This window comes from Triticum dicoccoides, chromosome 4A, assembly GCF_002162155.2.
Source record: "Triticum dicoccoides isolate Atlit2015 ecotype Zavitan chromosome 4A, WEW_v2.0, whole genome shotgun sequence".
Lineage (NCBI taxonomy): Eukaryota > Viridiplantae > Streptophyta > Magnoliopsida > Poales > Poaceae > Triticum > Triticum dicoccoides.
Window position 1 is genome coordinate 318,605,702 of NC_041386.1, and position 21,448 is coordinate 318,627,149.

Sequence of the window (21,448 nt, forward strand, 5' to 3'; positions counted from 1 at the left end):
AGATGCAAAGTTGAATAAACGCTCAACGACGGTACTGTGCTGGTCCTAGGCTAGACTGTGCTAGAGACGCGAGCCTAGAACACCAACAAAATCACGGCGCGGCACGTAAACAAGGGAAAAAGCACACTCTGGATTTTTTTCGCTCTTTTTTTTGCGCTGTTTTTTTTTCGCTGCTTTTTTTTTGCGAAAAATCACTATAATGGCGAGTGTCTCAAAACTCTTCCTAGGTCAAACTGACAGGATGGGCACGAAATTTTTTCGACCAAATTTTTTTTTCGACTGCCTGGACCCAAAACTGGAAACGGGTCAAAAAAAACTTCCTATAATGGCACCTGTCTCAAAACACTCAGAAACACCTAAAAATAGGATAGCCAGAAATTTTTTCGAAAAATGCGTTTTCGAAAAATTTTGGGCCTAAACGGAGGGTGGTTTCCGGACTCTTTTTTTTTCCGAAACCTACTCCGGCAAGGAAACACGAATCGGAATCTAGATGGATCTCAAAAACACACCTAATATGCAAGGAACTCGGATTGGTGGTGGATATATGGTGGTGGTATATGGCAGCGGTGGTGGTATATGGATACGGATTCGAAGCGGTGGCGGATAAGCGGCGGTGGTAGATGGCAGGGGCGATGATGATGGTGCGGCGGCGGCGTGACAACTTATGACCAGAACTCGAAACTCTAAAAGACTAGACTCTAAGACCAGCAACTAGACACGACGATGCAACCGCAAATTCAACAAAGCAAAACCCTAAAAAGATTATGCAAAGGCTCAGATTGGTTCGGATATGATGAACTAACCCTAATTTTTTTTGTGGCTTTTCGTGGACTGTAGGTATGAAGAACAGACTCGATCTAAACTACGAAAAACTGTAAAATCTCACCGAGCAACCTGGAAATCTGATACCACTTGATAGAGGCAAAGGTGTCCCGTCTTTCGATGAGATGATGGATATCGCTTTGGTGGCAGTCGACTTTGACGATCCAACTACGAACGTGCGAGGACGTCGCGCCTTAGCAATCGCTAAACCAACTCCGAGAGGTTATTGACCACGCCGGAGCACGATCAACCTGACCACGAGGGTCTGTTTCCTGCGAGCAAACAAAGAACAAGCAAGAAACTGAGATTGCAATCTGGATATTGCGAATATAAGATGAAAGCTTTATTGATCAAGGTGGGGTTCTGTGACACCTTTGTCTGGTCGTTGAACACAAACGAAGTACGCGAAGTTGCAGCTATAGCGAACTTTTAATCTAAACAAAACCCAAAGTCTAAACGATGCCCTAAGGGCTGTATATATGGAGGAAGAGGGGGGAATTTCGTGACCCTTGGTGGAGGGGTCCGAAATCAACCCTATCTCTTGTTTCCCCACACATACGGACTCGAAAAATAGCCTATACTTATGTATTTCGAAATTACATGGGCCTGGCCCAATAATAAGGTGACGCAGCACCTATAATAGCCTCGAGACGAAATTTATGAAGTGGCATCTTATATATTTCGCCCAAGGCTTCATGCACCCATTATGGTGGCTTCAAAGTCCTGAAATCATCACTTGTAACTCCGTTCTTGTTCCCCTTGCGCATGCCATCATCTCCATGCTTGTTCTTAATCCAATGTTCATCCTTCTCCAAGCTAGGCCCTTCATTTGTAAGCAAAACAAATGTATCCAATTTAGGCAGCATCATATTCTCATGAACATTAGAATCATTACCAAGAAACAAAAGTACCTGGTAATTTAGTTGGCGTGCGCGAGCTCTAGTAATTGGTCCAGTATTTATAGCAGCAGGGGCTGTGGGTGTAACAATTGTATTGATGTCCTCATCACTGGGGGTGAGCCACTGATGCTACATCAAGCCGGATGTGCTCTCGTTGGAAAAATTCCTCCATCTCACCCTTTGACAGATTAGTACCATTGTCAGTTATAATACTGTGTGGGAAACCAAACCGGAATATCACCTTTTTGATGAATTGAACCACCGTGGCTGCATCACACTTACTGACTGGCTCTGCTTCCACCCACTTGATGAACTTGTCCACTGCCACTAATAGGTGTGTCTTTTTGTCCTTGGATCTCTTAAAGGGCCCATCCATATCAAGCCCCCAAGTTGCAAATGGCCAAGTTATTGGAATCATCCTCAACTCCTGAGCCGGAACATGAGAGCGGAGTGCAAATTTTTGACAACCATCACACTTTTTGACTAAATCCTCAGCATCAGCATGGGCTGTCAACCAATAGAAACCGTGACGAAAAGCCTTAGCCACCAAGGATTTTGAACCGGCATGGTGACCACAATCTCCTTCGTGGATTTCTCGCAAAATCTCACAACCTTCTTGAGGAGATACACAACGCTGAATTGCCCCTGTGAAGCTGTAACGATGTAACTCCCTATTGATTATGGTCATTGACTTGGAACGCCGGATTATCTGCCGGGCCAAGGTTTCATCCTCGGGTAACTTGCCCCGGTTCATGTAAACCAAGTACGGGACTGTCCAATCCGGTATAACATGCAAAGCTGCCACCAATTGGGCCTCCGGGTCAGGAATAGCCAACTCCTCCTCTGTTGGTATCTTAACCGACGGATTGTGTAGGACGTCAAGGAAAACATTAGGTGGGAGCGGTTTACGCTGAGAGCCAAGGCGACTTAAAGCGTCCGCTGCTTCATTCTTTCGCCGGTCTATATGTTCAACTTGATAACCCTTGAAATGACCAGCCACTATGTCCACCTCTCGTCGATACGCAGCCATGAGTGGGTCCTTAGAATCCCAAGTGTCAGATACCTATTGAGCCACCAGGTCCGAGTCACCGAAGCACTTAACCTGACTTAAGTTCATCTCCTTAGCCATCCGAAGACCATGGAGTAAGGCCTCGTACTCAGCTGGATTGTTAGTACAAGGGAACATTAAGCGAAGAACATAACAAAACTTGTCACCTCGTGGGGAAGCTAATATAACTCCAGCCCTCGAGCCCTCCAATTGCCTGGACCCATCAAAGTGAATAGTCCAATACGTGTTATCTGGCTTTTCCTCTGGTGCCTGCAACTTTGTCCAATCATCGATGAAGTCCACAAGTGCTTGAGATTTGATTGTTGTGCGAGGTGTATACTTGAGCCCGTGAGGTCCAAGCTCGATAGCTCACTTGGCAATCCGGCTAGTTGCTTCTCTGTTTTAAATGATATCTCCCAGAGGGGCTGAACTGACCATTGTGATAGGATGACCCTGAAAGTAATGTTTGAGCTTCCAGCTTGCCATAAACACCCCATACACCAGCTTCTGCCAATGTGGATACCTCTTCTTTGATTCGATAAGCACCTCACTGATATAATAAACCGGCCGTTGAACCGGATATTCCTTTCCAGCGTCCTTGCGCTCCACAACAATAGCCACGCTAACAGCCCTGGCATTGGCAGCCACATACAGCAGTAAGGGCTCTTTATCGATCGGAGCTGCAAGCACAGGCAGTTCAGCTAACTGCCTCTTTAGATCCTCAAATGCTTTATCAGCCGCATCACTCCAGACAAAGCCATCCATTTCTTTAACATCTGGTATAAAGGGATAGCTTTCTCCCCAAGAAGACTGATAAAACGGCTGAAAGCCGCAATCCGGCCGGCTAAATGTTGAACGTCATTGATACACGCCGGTTTAGCCAAAGACGTGATTGCTGAATTTTTTCCGGATTAGCCTCAATGCCCCTGTTTGATACCAGAAAGTGCCTGCTGGGACACCAAAGTCACATTTGTCCGGATTGAGCATCATCTTGTAAACCCGGAGGTTGTCAAAGGTTTCTCTCAAGTCATCTATCAATGTTCCTCCTTCCTGGACTTTATCACAATATTATCCACATATGCATGAACATTGCGCCCAATCTGCTTATGAAGACAATTGTGAACATAGCGTTGATAAGTCACCTGGGCACTCTTGAGCCCAAAGGGCATGGAGACATAGCAGAAGGCTCCAAAGGGAGTTATAAAATTTGTCTTCTCCTAGTCCTTAACTGCCATTTTGATCTGATGATAACCAGAATAAGAATCCAAAAAACACAAGCGGTCACAACCCGCCATAGCATCAATAATCTGATCAATATGAGGGAGGGCAAAGGGATCTGCTGGGCAAGCCTTGTTCAAGTCTGTGTAGTCCACACACATACGCCAAGTGCCATTTTTCTTGAGAACCAGCACCGAATTAGCCAACCACTCCGGGTGAAATACCTCCACGATAAACCCTGCGGCCAACAACTGAGCTACCTCTTCACCAATAGCCTTGCGCCTTTATTCGTTGAAGCGACGGAGAAACTGTATGACCGGTTTAAACTTAGGATCTATATTAAGTGTGTGCTCAGCGGGTTCCCTCGGTACACCTGGCATGTCAGAAGGCTTCCATGCAAAGATGTCCCAGTTCTCACGGATGAACTCGATGAGCGCGCTTTCCTATTTGGGATCCAGGTTAGCGCTGATGCGGAACTGCTTGGATGAATCGCCAGGAACAAAATCAACCATCGTAGTGTCTATGGCCGATTTAAACTTCAATGCCGGATCGTGCTCCGTAGTTGGCTTTTTCAAAGAAGTCATGTCTGCCGGATCAACCTTGTCTTTGTAAAACTTTAGCTCTTCCGTGGCTCAAACCGACTCAGCGTAAGCCGCATCACCTTCCTCACATTCCAAAGCAATCTTCCTATTCCCATGTACTGTGATGGTCCCCTTATGACCTGGCATCTTAAGCTGCAGATAAACATAACATGGCCTCGCCATGAATTGGCATAAGCCGGTCGCCCAAATAGAGCGTGATATGTACTCTGGATTTTCACCACCTCAAAAGTAAATGTTTCTGACCTTGAATCATGATCATCTCCAAAGGCCACCTCTAGGGCTATCTTGCCCACTGGATATGCAGATTTACCGAGCACCACACCATGAAAAATGGTGTTCGACAGTTTAAGATTCTTATCTGTCAACCCCATATGGCGGAAGGTGTCATAGTAGATAATATTGATACTGCTTCCCCCATCCATGAGCACCTTGGTGAACTTATACCCCCCAACTTGAGGTGCCACCACTAAAGCCAGATGACCCGGATTATCAACCCGGGGTGGGTGATCCTCTCTACTCCATAAAATGGGTTGCTCAGACCAGCGCAAATAGTGAGGCACTGCCGGTTCAACAGAGTTCACGGCCCTCTTGTGAAGCTTCTGATCACGCTTGCACAAGCTAATGGTGAAGAGATGATACTGCCCACTATTCAACTGCTTCGGATTGCTCTGATAACCCGACTGCTGCTGCTGCTGATTCCCCTGATGGTTATAACCTCCCTGGTTGCCCTGGTTCCCTTGATTGCTATATCCGGTTTGATTGCCTTGAAATCCTGAACCGGAGCTACCGCCTCCATAACCTGGCCCATGAAAACCACCTCCTGAACCGCTGGGCGGGCCATTGTCATACTGAAACATATTGGAGTTCTTGAGTTCTCGCATGTATAACAATCCTTCCAAAGATGTGAAGCTGGCCTCTCCTTTGATCCATGCTTCGAAAAAGGTTGATTTAACAGGCGCTCCAGATTGGGGCCTGAACCTCCGCCCTTCTGGGGTTGTTTACCCTTACGACGCTGACCGTTATCCTGAGCATTGGTGTTAGCCACAAAGTCCAAACTATTGTCTGCCTTGCGCTTACCATTGTTCCCATGACCTGTCGCGTTATGCTGCTGTCCCTTGGTGTTGCCGTTCTTCTTCCCTTTCCCTGTTTGTCCTCCTCTGACTCAGGGTCTTTGGTATTATCTGAATCGGCATATTTAACCAAAGCGGCCATAAGCGTTGCCATATCATTGCAGTGACGTCTGAGCCTTCCTAACTTCCGGTTTAGCAGTAGAAACTGGCAATTGCCCTCCAATGTTAACACTGTTGTATCCGCATTGATGCGATCCGATGAATGCAGAATAGCTGAGACCCGCTTCACCCAATGGGTTGTAGACTCCCCATCCTCTTGAGCACAAGCGGCTAGGTCCACAATCGACATAGGCTTCTTACAAGTATCCTTAAAATTCTGGATAAACCGGTGTTTTAACTCGGCCCATGATCCGATAGAGTTAACTCGTAAGCTCTTTAACCAAGTACGAGCTGTCTCCTCGAACATCATGGTGAAATATTTAGCGCACACTACTTCATCCACATCTAACATCTCCATTGCCATCTCATAACTTTCAACCCATGACTCTGGTTGCAAATCGGCGGTGTAATTGGGCACCTTACGAGGGCCTTTAAAATCCTTGGGCAGTCGCACATTACGTAAAGTGGGGGTGAGACACGGCACCCCTAAGGAACTGAAGACCACACCTGGCTCCATTGAAGTGGTAGGGCGAACCGGAGTAGGTTGACGAGATGCATGCAAAGCTGCTAACTCGGCCTCTCGACATGTATGACCATGATCCACCACATCATGTGCATTAGCACCTCCACCTGCCGGGTTGTGCCCTCGCGGCGAGTTACGGTGACGTGCACTGCTTGATACAGCCGGTTCATCCTCAACATGCCTGCTGTAGCTCCGGCTTGGACGGGGGGTGGAATGAATCCTCTCGTGACTATGCGAATAAGCCTGCTGCTGGTTCAAAGTTGTTTGAAGGATCTCTATGACCCGCCGTGTCTCAATCGCAACTGGTGACTCACCGTCGGTCGGGAGGGCTACCAATCATGAAGCGGCGTCCACAATGTTGTCCAACTGGTTGGAGTAATGCCGCAGGGGCGTTGGAACATAATGTGGCACAACATTGTTCTGACGAGACGGGTCCATCGTGTGTGGCTGAACCGGCGCTCCTGTTCCCGGCGCCTCCATCAGGTTTACCACTGGTTGGTTACTGGTTCCTACTCCTGGCGTGTTGAAGAGATTTCTTGGCTCATAACCCGGCGGGAGGTGCGACTGATATCTTCTCCTCATGACCTCATCTGAAGCATTCTGGTCCAACCTAAGCTGGTAGGCCTGAGCTTCCAACTCGGCCCGTTCTGTAGCCATCCTAGCGTTCTCTGCCGCCAAGCCCGCTTTAGCCTGAGTTATCTGGTCTTTCACCTTTGCAATCTCCGCATTGTGCTGATCTCGGGCTGCAGCGTCGTCCTGTGCTGCCATCAGCGTTGCCGAAGTGTCGAACAAATCAGACAAAACTTGGACCGGAGGCGGCGCAGAGCCCCCTGCCCCTGCTGGAATTGTTGTTGTTGAACCGGAGAGCATTGCCGCAGCGGTAGAGGAGTGATGCGCTGGCTGTGTACCGGCCATGAAAACAGGGACCCAATTTGGCAGATGATGAGGACATCAATACAATTATTACACCCACAGCCCCTGCTGCTATAAATACTGGACCAATTACTAGAGCTCGCGCACGCCAACTAAATTACCAGGTACTTTCGTTTCTTGGTAATGATTCTAATGTTCATGAGAATATGATGCTGCCTAAATTGGATACATTTGTTTTGCTTACAAATGAAGGGCCTAGCTTGGAGAAGGATGAACATTGGATTAAGAACAAGCATGGAGATGATGGCATGCGCAAGGGGAACAAGAACGGAGTTACAAGTGATGATTTCAGGACTTTGAAGCCACCATAATGGGTGCATGAAGCCTTGGACGAAATATACAAGATGCCACTTCATAAATTTCGTCCCGAGGCTATTATAGGTGCTGCGTCACCTTATTATTGGGCCAGGCCCATGTAATTTCGAAATACATAAGTATAGGCTATTTTTAGAGTCCGTATGTGTGGGGAAACAAGAGATAGGGTTGATTTCGGACCCCTCCACCAGGGGTCACGAAATTCCCCCCTCTTCCTCCATATATACAGCCCTTAGGGCATCGTTTAGACTTTGGGTTTTGTTTAGATTAAAAGTTCGCCATAGCTGCAACTTCGCGTACTTCGTTTGTGTTCAACGACCAGACAAAGGCGTCACAGAACCCCACCTTGATCAATAAAGCTTTCATCTTATATTCGCAATATCCAGATTGCAATCTCAGTTTCTTGCTTGTTCTTCGTTTGCTCGCAGGAAACAGACCCTCGTGGTCAGGTTGATCGTGCTCCGGCGTGGTCAATAACCTCTCGGAATTTGTTTAGCGATTGCTAAGGCGCGACGTCCTCGCACGTTCGTAGTCGGATCGTCAAAGTCGACTGCCACCAAAGCGATATCCATCATCTCATCGAAAGACGGGACACCTTTGCTTCTATCAAGTGGTATTAGATTTCCAGGTTGCTTGGTGAGATTTTACAGTTTTTCGTAGTTTAGATCGAGTCTGTTCTTCATACCTACAGTCCACAAAAAAGCCACAAAAAAATTAGGGTTAGTTCATCATATCCGAACCAATCTGAGCCTTTGCATAATATTTTTAGGGTTTTGCTTTGTTGAATTTGCGGTTGCATCGTCGTGTGATGAGGACATGACTACCTTGGATATGACCAAAAATATTGCATATATGCATATTTGTCAGGTGATTTCTAGTGCAAACTATTCAATAATCTATTTATGTTATGCAGAACAAAAAGACTTCACACACTTTTGTGTTTTGTCTAATTGCAGGTGTATGGGACATTTGTACAATCCACATATGAAGATAAGGAAGAAAGAGATGTTTATTTGCTGTCCAAAAAGTTCTCTCACGTCACTTTTGGCCCAAGAGAAGATAGAGTCCAAGTCTCTCACGTTCTGGATTCAGATTCGGACTGCATAGACACACCTGACTCAAAACGCACACAAGTTTTTCATACGGACTCCAAATTGGGTGATTCTTTTTTTGTTGGAAACTAGATTTCGTGCACTTTCCAACCCAATTAGAATCACCTTCAAATTCGTCCGGAGCGTTGAGTTGTGGACGAAACAATCTGATGCTGCAGCAGAATCCGAGTCAAACTACAAGTCCAAAGGTGTTACATCACCTCCACTTGGGCCCATTGGCCTTGTACGACCTAGATTTAGTTTTAGGCTGCCTTGGGACGTCCTCCCACCTCCTTGGCCTCCACCCCTTGCTCCTATATAAGTAGATCCATCTAGTAGCTTTTCCGGGGGTTTTGTTTAGATTAAAAGTTCGCCATAGCTGCAACTTCGCGTACTTCGTTTGTGTTCAACGACCAGACAAAGGCGTCACAGAACCCCACCTTGATCAATAAAGCTTTCATCTTATATTCGCAATATCCAGATTGCAATCTCAGTTTCTTGCTTGTTCTTCGTTTGCTCGCAGGAAACAGACCCTCGTGGTCAGGTTGATCGTGCTCCGGCGTGGTCAATAACCTCTCGGAGTTGGTTTAGCGATTGCTAAGGCGCGACGTCCTCGCACGTTCGTAGTCGGATCGTCAAAGTCGACTTCCACCAAAGCGATATCCATCATCTCATCGAAAGACGGGACACCTTTGCCTCTATCAAGTGGTATCAGTTTTCAGGTTGCTCGGTGAGAATTTCCAGTTTTCCTAGATTAGATTTATTTTCTCACCTATTGTCCAAGAAAAGCCACACAAAAAAGTTAGATCTGTTCATCCTTTATCCAAGCCAGTCTGAGCCTTTGCAATTTTCTATTCATTGCTTGCATAGTTGAATTATCGGTTGCATCGTCGTGTCAGTTGCTGGTCTTAGCGTCTAGTTCCTTTAGAGTTTCGAGTTCTGTTCACATTAGTCACGCCGCCGCTGCATCATTATCCCTTCCGCTGTCAACCATCCCATCTATTAATTTCCACCACGTGCTACGCACTGTTCATTGTCATAATCATAGTTGAGGTCATTCACATCTTCGCCTGATCCAATCTGCATCTTATCTAGCTTGTCTTGAAAAAAAAAAGATAGAGAAAAAAAACAGAAAAAAGGAAAAAAAAGAAAAAGAGAGAGAAGAAAAAGAAAAAAAAAGCGTGTGAAAAAAAAGAGAGAAGAAAAAAAATTGGAGCTATCTAGAATCAATCTCGTACCTGAATTCGGATTGGAATCTGTTTTGCGCACTGTTCAGTAAAACAGGTGTATCTTCCTCATACGAAGTCCGTTTTGGCTCCGTGAGTACTCAAATTGAAGCTAGCGACGAGCCGCATCTAAATAGTTGCAGAAGCTAGTTCAATATTTGACACCTCAAAATCGGCTTCTAAATAGGTCTTTTTGCCCTCCGAAGTTCATGAACACAGCTTGTTCCAATTTTTCAGGCCAGTTTTAGAATTCTTTGACTCCTCATATCAACTCGGAATTGAGTGATTCTTTTTGCATTGGAAAGCTTGAGTTAATAGCATTATTTGAAAGAATTTATCAGAAAATTGTCTCAAACTTTTCAAGAGGAAAGTTGGAGAGAGAGTTGTTGTATATCCTGCTTGGCAGTTGTTTTTCATCATTATCTTCACTGCCGTTGTGATCTTCACTTATATCTTGCTGTCAAGAGCTACTTAGTATCCTTCATTGATGCTAGTTGTGCTACGCCGTGACCTCATTAGTGTTCTAGGCTCGCGTCTCTAGTACGGTCTAGCCTAGGACCAGCACAGTACCGTCGTTGAGCGTTTATTCAACATTGCATCTTTGAATTGATTATTGCTAATCTTTTGCTACCATATATAGCCAACCCAGCTCCACATATTTCTACACCGTGTATACGTACGCTCCCCTGGCAATCGCTTTACTCAATATTCGGAGTTACTTGACACCGCTGGTTGCCGATCACCGCCTGCTGCATGGTAAGAACTTGTCAGACATTGATATTTGCTTTACTGTGAGCGTTTTATCACCATATCCTAGTAGTTATAGGAACATTATTTTTGGGTTTTGTTTCTTGTTCTACTAATCATGACAGGATCCAGAGTCAATTCATGGGCTTTGTCGATCGCGGGAGACGTGCCACCACCTTTGCAAATACCACAACCGTCACGAGAGGTGCACAAACATCCAAATGCACATGATCAGGTTAATGTATCTATACCACCATTTAATGGCCGTTTTAAACCTGCTTTATATATTGAATGGGAGTTCGACATAAAAAATATATTTGCTTCCCATAATTTCAATGAACATAAAAAGGTTAAGGTTGCGGTTGGTTCTTTCACTGGTTATGCTTTGGTTTGGTGGAGTGAATATTGTCGGTTACATCCTGATTATATACCTACTACTTGGGATGATTTGAAACTTGCCATGCGACATACTTTCGTCCCTGCTTATTATACTCGTGACATGATTAAGAAGTTGCAACACTTAAAACAAGGTAGTGAAACTGTAACAAAATATTATGATGATTTACAAACTACCTTGTTGCATTCCTCTTTAGAAGAAAGTGAAGATGATTTTATGGATAGATTTTGGGGAGGATTAAACCGCGATATTCAAGAGATACTAATTCATGAAGAGTGTTATCCTATGGACCATTTGTTTCATCTTGCTTGCAAAGCTGAACAGGAAATAAAACGACGTGTTGGCCACGAGGAGAACAAGCGCACGGTGCACATTCCAAGAGTTGATATGATTGTTCCTTCAACTACTAGGCATACTATGACAACCACATCCGTTGTTGTCAGGACTACATCACCTCCACCATGTGACACATCGCCCCCGAGAGTGGCTACATTATCTGAGTTGATCATAAGAGGTAATGACAAAGGTACTGATCTTCCATCTCTACATGAGAATGATGAATGCCTTGTCAATTTGAATGCACCATCTGATGAGCTACCCACTACTTTGATCACACCACCTATTTTAGAGGACTACGTTGATAATTTGACTTTGCCATGTGATCAAACAACTGAAATACCAACAATTTTGAGTGCACCCATTGAATTAACTATTGATGCAAAAGAACCATTGTTTAATCATTTTGATATGACCTCTAATCTTGGTGATGATTCTGTGTTGAATGACTTATTGCATGTTTGCTTATTTAAGCATGTTGTAGCATGTAAATTTGATGCAAGTAAGGTTTATTCACCAATGTTGGGATGGTTTAATGATGAACATTGTCAATCTTTTGAAATGAATAAGAGCTTCACTTATATGTGCAAACTGAGTTGCAATATTTTCATGCCTTCTACTTCTTGTGCTAATTTTTTGGCTTTAGATTTTATGAACTATGCAAGTTACTCATCTATTCATGTGTCATATATGCAAAAATCAAGGGAAGTAAAAATGGATGACATATACATATACAACATGTACACCTTGTCTCTTTTGTTAGCCACATTTCAGATTAAGCAACGCCGAGGACGGCTTTATTTTCAAAAAGGGGAGGATGATGAGGACATGACTACCTTGGATATGACCAAAAATATTGCATATATGCATATTTGTCAGGTGATTTCTAGTGCAAACTATTCAATAATCTATTTATGTTATGCAGAACAAAAATACTTCACACACTTTTGTGTTTTGTCTAATTGCAGGTGTATGGGACATTTGTACAATCCACATATGAAGATAAGGAAGAAAGAGATGTTTATTTGCTGTCCAAAAAGTTCTCTCACGTCACTTTTGGCCCAAGAGAAGATAGAGTCCAAGTCTCTCACGTTCTGGATTCAGATTCGGACTGCATAGACACACCTGACTCAAAACGCACACAAGTTTTTCATACGGACTCCGAATTGCGTGATTCTTTTTTTGTTGGAAACTAGATTTCGTGCACTTTCCAACCCAAGTGGAATCACCTTCAAATTCGTCCGGAGCGTTGAGTTGTGGACGAAACAATCTGATGCTGCAGCAGAATCCGAGTCAAACTACAAGTCCAAAGGTGTTACATCACCTCCACTTGGGCCCATTGGCCTTGTACGACCTAGATTTAGTTTTAGGCTGCCTTGGGACGTCCTCCCACCTCCTTGGCCTCCACCCCTTGCTCCTATATAAGTAGATCCATCTAGTAGCTTTTCCGGGGGTTTTGTTTAGATTAAAAGTTCGCCATAGCTGCAACTTCGCGTACTTCGTTTGTGTTCAACGACCAGACAAAGGCGTCACAGAACCCCACCTTGATCAATAAAGCTTTCATCTTATATTCGCAATATCCAGATTGCAATCTCAGTTTCTTGCTTGTTCTTCGTTTGCTCGCAGGAAACAGACCCTCGTGGTCAGGTTGATCATGCTCCGGCGTGGTCAATAACCTCTCGGAGTTGGTTTAGCGATTGCTAAGGCGCGACGTCCTCGCACGTTCGTAGTCGGATCGTCAAAGTCGACTTCCACCAAAGCGATATCCATCATCTCATCGAAAGACGGGACACCTTTGCCTCTATCATCGTGTCTAGTTGCTGGTCTTAGAGTCTAGTCTTTTAGAGTTTCGAGTTCTGGTCATAAGTTGTCACGCCGCCACCGCACCATCTTCATCGCCCCTGCCATCTACCACCGCCGCTTATCCGCCACCGCTTTGAATCCGTATCCATATACCACCACCACTGTCATATACCACCACCGCTGCCATCTACTACCATATATCCACCACCAATCCGAGTTCTTGTCATATTAGGTTTGTTTTCGAGATCCATCTAGATTCCGATTCGTGTTTCCTTGCCGGAGTAGGTTTCGGAAAAAAAAGAGTCCGGAAACCACCCTCCGGTTTGGCGCAAAAATTTTCGAAAACGCATTTTTTGAAAAAAATTCTGGCTATCCTATTTTTAGGTGTTTCTGAGTGTTTTGAGACAGGTGCCATTATAGGAAGTTTTTTTTTGACCCGTTTCCAGTTTTTGGGTCCGGGCAGTCGAAAAAAAATTTGGTCGAAAACATTTCGTGCCCATCCTGTCAGTTTGACCTAGGAAGAGTTTTGAGACACTCGCCATTATAGTGATTTTTCGCAAAAAAAAGCAGCGCAAAAAAAAACAGCGCAAAAAAAAAGAGCGAAAAAAAAATCCAGAGTGTGCTTTTCCCTTGTTTACGTGCCGCGCCGTGATTTTGTTGGTGTTCTAGGCTCGCGTCTCTAGCACAGTCTAGCCTAGGACCAGCACAGTACCGTCGTTGAGCGTTTATTCAACTTTGCATCTCTGAATTGATTATTGCTGACCCTTTTTGCTACCATATTATAAGCCTTCCCAGCTCCACATACATCTACGTCGTGCGTTTGACTCTCCCTGGTAATCGCTCTATCCAAGCTTTGAGAGTTTTTGACTACAATGGTTGCCGATCACCGCCTGCTGCTGGGTAAGAACTGGTAAGAATTTGAGATTTGCTTGACGGATTTGTGACACCCGCCACCACCTCTTGTTAGTAGTCTGTAGGATCATATTCTTGTGTGTTTCTATTGTTGCTAACCATGCCAGGATCACAAGCCGACGAGACTGACTGGGAGAACATGACGAATAAGGATTTGCATGATAAATTTCAGCAAATGATGAGTGGACAGGTGCAAGATGTGCTAAACAGATTTGAAGAGGCCATGGAGAAGATAGATGGCATGGAGAAGACGTTTGAAACAAAGCTCGATAACAAGTTTAATGAATTGCTCGCGCGTCTTCCACCACCACCACCCGCTGCACCTAACGCACCTCTCCAACAACAACAACAACAACAACGACTACCTCCACGTCGCGAAACAGCTCTCCGCCGAGCGAGCCGTGTTCCTCTTGCGTTTGGCCAAACTGTTGGTGCTGCTGTTGATACTTCTTTGGCTCCTGCTACTGATGCGGAGGAGGATGATTATGTGGGAGATTACGAGGATGAGGTTGCTCAAAATCAAAACTGCGTGCAACCACCTGCACCACAACCACCAGGTCGTCCACATGCAAATAATCACAATGGTAGGGCTTTCCCTCAGGTACGAGATCATAACCATCTTCCTAAACTGAAATTGAATATTCCACCTTTCGAGGGTAGATATGTTCCCGATATATATCTTACTTGGGAGTTAGAAACTGAACAACGATTTACATGTTTACAATATCGCGAGAAGAGACGGGTTGCCGCTGCTATTTGTGCTTTCACTAGTTTTGCATGTGTATGGTGGTCTGAACATTGTAGATTATATCCTATTCCAACTACTTGGGCTGCTTTGAAAACTGCTATGCGTACTCGTTGGGTTCCACCATATTATCAACGTGAATTGCTTCAGAAATTACAGCGCTTAAGACAAGGAAAAAATTCTGTAGAAGAATATTATCAGGAATTACAAACTGGCATGTTTAGATGTGGTATTGTTGAGGAGAATGAAGCTATGCTTGCACGTTTTCTGGGTGGATTAAATAGAGAGATTCAGACCATTCTAGACTATAAGGAGTATACTAATATTACTCGTTTATTCCATCTTGCTTGTAAAGCTGAACGTGAAGTGCAGGATCGAGAAGCATTGGCGCGAACTAACTTTTCTGCAGGCCGACCTTCATCATGGACACCGCGTGCATCTTCTACTTCAACTGCACCAGCACCTCAATCAGGTGTCTCCTCCAGTCGTGATACAAGAAAACAGGCACAACCACCATTATCTGCCAAGAGCGCACCTGCTGGGCCTGCACAGAGTTCTGCTTCTTCCATGGCATCAACAGGGCACACAAGTGATATTATTTGTCGTCGTTGTAAGGGAGGAGGTCATTATGCGAGAGAATGCAAATCTCCGCGTGTGATGATTGCTACCGCGGATGGTGGATATGAGTCCGCTAGTGACTATGATGAGGAGACTTTGGCTCTTATTACACTTGAAGAACATGGTGGAGATGATTCTGATCATGAGACGCAATACATGGCTCCTGAAGACGCTGACAGGTATGAATGTTTAGTTTCTCAACGTGTTTTGATTGTGCAGGTCACACAAGCTGAGCAAAATCAGAGGCACAATTTGTTCCATACCAAGGGAGTTGTGAAAGAATGTTCTGTGCGCGTCATCATAGATGGAGGGAGCTGCAACAACTTGGCTAGCATGGAGATGGTGGAGAAGCTTTCTCTCACCACAAGACCACATCCACATCCTTACTACATCCAATGGTTCAACAACAGCGGCAAGGTTAAGGTAACACGTACTGTTCGTGTGCATTTTAGTATCTCTACATATGCTGATTATGTTGATTGTGATGTGGTACCTATGCAAGCATGTTCCTTATTACTTGGTAGACCATGGCAATTTGATAAAAATTCTGTACACCATGATAGAAACAATCACTATACTCTTGTTCATAAGGATAAAAATATTACTTTGCTTCCTATGACTCCTGATTCCATTTTGAAAGATGATATTAATAGAGCTAATAAAGCACAACAGGAGAAGAATAAGAGTGAAAATCAGATTGTGGCAAAAGAATTTGAGCAACAAATGAAGCCTAATAATAAACCATCTAGTGTTGCTTCTGAAATTAAATTGAAAAGTGCATGTTTATTTGCCACCAAATCTGATATTGATGAGCTAGATTTCAGCAAATCTGTTTGCTATGCTTTTGTGTGCAAAGAGGCATTATTTTCATTCGAGGACGTGCCTTCCTCTTTGCCTCCTGCTGTCACTAACATTTTGCAGGAGTTCGCTGACGTTTTTCCACAAGACGTGCCACCGGGATTACCGCCTATTCGAGGGATTGAGCATCAGATTGACTTAATTCCCGGTGTGATAGAGGGAAAGGTGTCCCGTCTTTCGATGAGATGGTGGATTTCGCTTTGGTGGAAGTCGACTTTGACGATCCGACTACGAACGTGCGAGGACGTCGCGCCTTAGCAATCGCTAAACCAACTCCGAGAGGTTATTGACCACGCCGGAGCACGATCAACCTGACCACGAGGGTCTGTTTCCTGCGAGCAAACGAAGAACAAGCAAGAAACTAAGATTGCAATCTGGATATTGCGAATATAAGATGAAAGCTTTATTGATCAAGGTGGGGTTCTGTGACGCCTTTGTCTGGTCGTTGAACACAAACGAAGTACGCGAAGTTGCAGCTATGGCGAACTTTTAATCTAAACAAAACCCAAAGTCTAAACGATGCCCTAAGGGCTGTATATATGGAGGAAGAGGGGGGGAATTTCGTGGCCCTTGGTGGAGGGGTCCGAAATCAACCCTATCTCTTGTTTCCCCACACATACGGACTCTAAAAATAGCCTATACTTATGTATTTCGAAATTACATGGGCCTGGGCCAATAATAAGGTGACGCAGCACCTAAAATAGCCTCGGGACGAAATTTATGAAGTGGCGTCTTGTATATTTCGTCCAAGGCTTCATGCACCCATTATGGTGGCTTCAAAGTCCTGAAATCATCACTTGTAACTCCGTTCTTGTTTCCCTTGCGCATGCCATCATCTCCATGCTTGTTCTTGCTCCAATGTTCATCCTTCTCCAAGCTAGGCCCTTCATTTGTAAGCAAAACAAATGTATCCAATTTAGGCAGCATCATATTCTCATGAACATTAGAATCATTACCAAGAAACGAAAGTACCTGGTAATTTAGTTGGCGTGCACGAGCTCTAGTAATTGGTCCAGTATGTATAGCAGCAGGGGCTGTGGGTGTAACAATTGTATTGATGTCCTCATCATAGACCATGGCAATTTGATAAAAATTCTGTACACCATGGTAGAAACAATCACTATACTCTTGTTCATAAGGATAAAAATATTACTTTGCTTCCTATGACTCCTGATTCCATTTTGAAAGATGATATTAATAGAGCTAATAAAGCAAAACAGGAGACGAATAAGAGTGAAAATCAGATTGTGGCAAAAGAATTTGAGCAACAAATGAAGCCTAATAATAAACCATCTAGTGTTGCTTCTGAAATTAAATTGAAAAGTGCATGTTTATTTGCCACCAAATCTGATATTGATGAGCTAGATTTCAGCAAATCTGTTTGCTATGCTTTTGTGTGCAAAGAGGCATTATTTTCATTCGAGGACGTGCCTTCCTCTTTGCCTCCTGCTGTCACTAACATTTTGCAGGAGTTCGCTGACGTCTTTCCACAAGACGTGCCACCGGGATTACCGCCTATTCGAGGGATTGAGCATCAGATTGACTTAATTCCCGGTGCTTCACTACCAAATCGTGCACCATACTGTACCAATCCAGAGGAGACGAAGGAGATTATGTGTCAAGTACAAGAGCTTCTCGACAAAGGTTATATACGCGAATCCCTTAGTCCTTGTGCTATTCCTATTATTCTAGTGCCGAAAAAGGATGGTACATCACGTATCGTCATCCTATTCGTTATCGTCATCCTATTCCTAGGCTAGATGATATGCTTGATGAATTGAGTGGCTCTACAATATTCTCCAAAGTTGATTTGCATAGTGGATACCATCAAATTCATATGAAATTGGGAGATGAATGGAAAACAGCATTCAAAACTAAGTTTGGATTATATGAGTGGTTAGTCATGCCTTATGGGTTAACTAATGCACCTAGTACTTTCATGAGATTAATGAACGAAGTTTTACGTGCTTTCATTAGACGATTTGTGGTAGTTTACTTTGATGACATACTGATTTATAGCAAATCTTTGGAAGAACATTTGGAACATTTACGTGTTGTTTTTATTGCTCTATGTGATGCACGTTTGTTTGGTAACCTTGGGAAGTGCACCTTTTGCACCGACCGAGTATCTTTTCTTGGCTATGTTGTTACTCCACAGGGAATTGAAGTTGATAAAGCCAAGATTGAAGCTATGGAGAGTTGGCCGCAACCCAAAACGGTCACACAAGTGAGGAGTTTTCTTGGCCTCGCTGGATTCTATAGGCGTTTTGTGAGAGATTTCAGCACCATTGCTGCACCTCTCAGTGAGCTTAGAAAGAAAGATGTGCCTTTTCTTTGGGGTACCACATAGGAAGAAGCCTTCTCGGTATTGAAAGATAAGTTGACACATGCTCCTTTACTCCAACTTCCTGATTTTAATAAGACTTTTGAGCTTGAATGTGATGCTAGTGGAATTGGATTAGGCGGTGTGTTATTACAAGATGGCAAACCTGTTGCATACTTTTCTGAAAAATTGAGTGGGCCTAGTCTGAATTATTCTACTTATGATAAAGAATTTGTTATACATTCTGATCATGAATCTTTGAAACATATTAAAAGTCAAGCTAAACTGAATCGTAGACATGCTAAATGGGTTGAATTCATTGAGACTTTTCCTTATGTCATCAAACACAAGAAGGGAAAAGAAAATGTTATTGCTGATGCATTGTCTCGCCGCTATACTATGCTTTCACAACTTGACTTCAAAATATTTGGTTTGGAGACCATCAAAGATCAATATGTGCATGATGCTGATTTTAAAGATGTAATGCAGAATTGTAAAGAAGGAAGAATGTGGAACAAGTTCGTCGTTAACGATGGATTTGTGTTTCGTGCTAACAAGCTATGCATTCCAGCTAGCTCCGTTCGTCTTTTGTTGTTGCAGGAGGCGCATGGAGGAGGATTAATGGGACACTTTGGCGTGAAGAAGACGGAGGACGTACTTGCTACACATTTCTTTTGGCCAAAGATGAGACGGGATGTTGAGCGTTTTATTGCTCGCTGCACTACATGTCAAAAAGCTAAGTCACGACTCAATCCTCATGGTTTATATATGCCTTTGCCTGTACCTAGTGTTCCTTGGGAGGATATATCTATGGACTTTGTTTTAGGTTTACCTCGAACAAAGAAGGGGAGGGATAGCATATTTGTTGTCGTGGATAGATTCTCGAAAATGGCACACTTTATACCATGTCATAAAAGTGATGATGCTGTTAATGTTGCTGATTTGTTCTTTCGTGAAATTATTCGCTTGCATGGTGTGTGATGAGGACATCAATACAATTGTTACACCCACAGCCCCTGCTGCTATACATACTGGACCAATTACTAGAGCTCGTGCACGCCAACTAAATTACCAGGTACTTTCGTTTCTTGGTAATGATTCTAATGTTCATGAGAATATGATGCTGCCTAAATTGGATACATTTGTTTTGCTTACAAATGAAGGGCCTAGCTTGGAGAAGGATGAACATTGGAGCAAGAACAAGCATGGAGATGATGGCATGCGCAAGGGGAACAAGAACGGAGTTACAAGTGATGATTTCAGGACTTTGAAGCCACCATAATGGGTGCATGAAGCCTTGGACGAAATATACAAGATGCCACTTCATAAATTTCGTCCCGAGGCTATTTTAGGTGCTGCGTCACCTTATTATTGGGCCAGGCCCATGTAATTTCGAAATACATAAGTATAGGCTATTTTTAGAGTCCGTATGTGTGGGGAAACAAGAGATAGGGTTGATTTCGGACCCCTCCACCAAGGGCCACGAAATTCCCCCCTCTTCCTCCATATATACAGCCCTTAGGGCATCGTTTAGACTTTGGGATTTGTTTAGTTAAAAGTTAGCCATTGCAACTTCGTGTACTTCGTTTGTGTCCAACGACCAGACCAAGACCGCTTACGGATCCCCACCATTATCAATACCTCATAAATATTTGCAATATTCAGATTGCTTTATCATATTCTTGCTCGTTCTTCGATTGCTTGCAGGAATAGACCTTCGTGGTCAGGCTGACCGTGCTTCCGGCATCGTCAGTAACCTCAGGAGATTGGTTTAGCGATTGCTAAGGCGCAACGTCGTGCACGTTTGTAGTCGGATCGTCAAAGTCGTCTCCACCAAATCGATAGTTATCATCTCATCGAAAGATCGGGACACCCCGCCTCTATCATCATTAAACACAAGAAGGGAAAAGAAAATGTTATTGCTGATGCTTTGTCTCGTCGCTATACTATGCTTTCACAACTTGACTTCAAAATATTTGGTTTGGAGACCATCAAAGATCAATATGTGCATGATGCTGATTTTAAAGATGTAATGCATAATTGTAAAGAAGGAAGAATGTGGAACAAGTTTGTTGTTAACGATGGATTTGTGTTTCGTGCTAACAAGCTATGCATTCCAGCTAGCTCCGTTCGTCTTTTGTTGTTGCAGGAGGCGCATGGAGGAGGATTAATGGGACACTTTGGCGTGAAGAAGACGGAGGACGTACTTGCTACACATTTCTTTTGGCCAAAGATGAGACGGTATGTTGAGCGTTTTATTGCTCGCTGCACTACATGTCAAAAAGCTAAGTCACGACTCAATCCTCATGGTTTATATATGCCTTTGCCTGTACCTAGTGTTCCTTGGGAGGATATATCTATGGACTTTGTTTTAGGTTTACCTCGAACAAAGAAGGGGAGGGATAGCATATTTGTTGTCGTGGATAGATTCTCGAAAATGGCACACTTTATACCATGTCATAAAAGCGATGATGCTGTTAATGTTGCTGATTTGTTCTTTCGTGAAATTATTCGCTTGCATGGTGTGCCAAATACTATTTTTTCAGATCGTGATACTAAATTTCTTAGCCACTTTTGGAGATGTTTATGGGCTAAGTTGGGGACTAAACTGCTTTTTAGTACTACTTGTGACCCCCAAACTGATGGACAAACTGAAGTAGTCAATAGAACGTTGTCTACTATGCTTAGGGCTGTTTTGAAGAATAATAAGAAAATGTGGGAGGAATGCTTGCCTCATATTGAATTTGCTTATAATCGTTCATTGCATTCTACTACTAAGATGTGCCCTTTTAAAGTTGTGTAT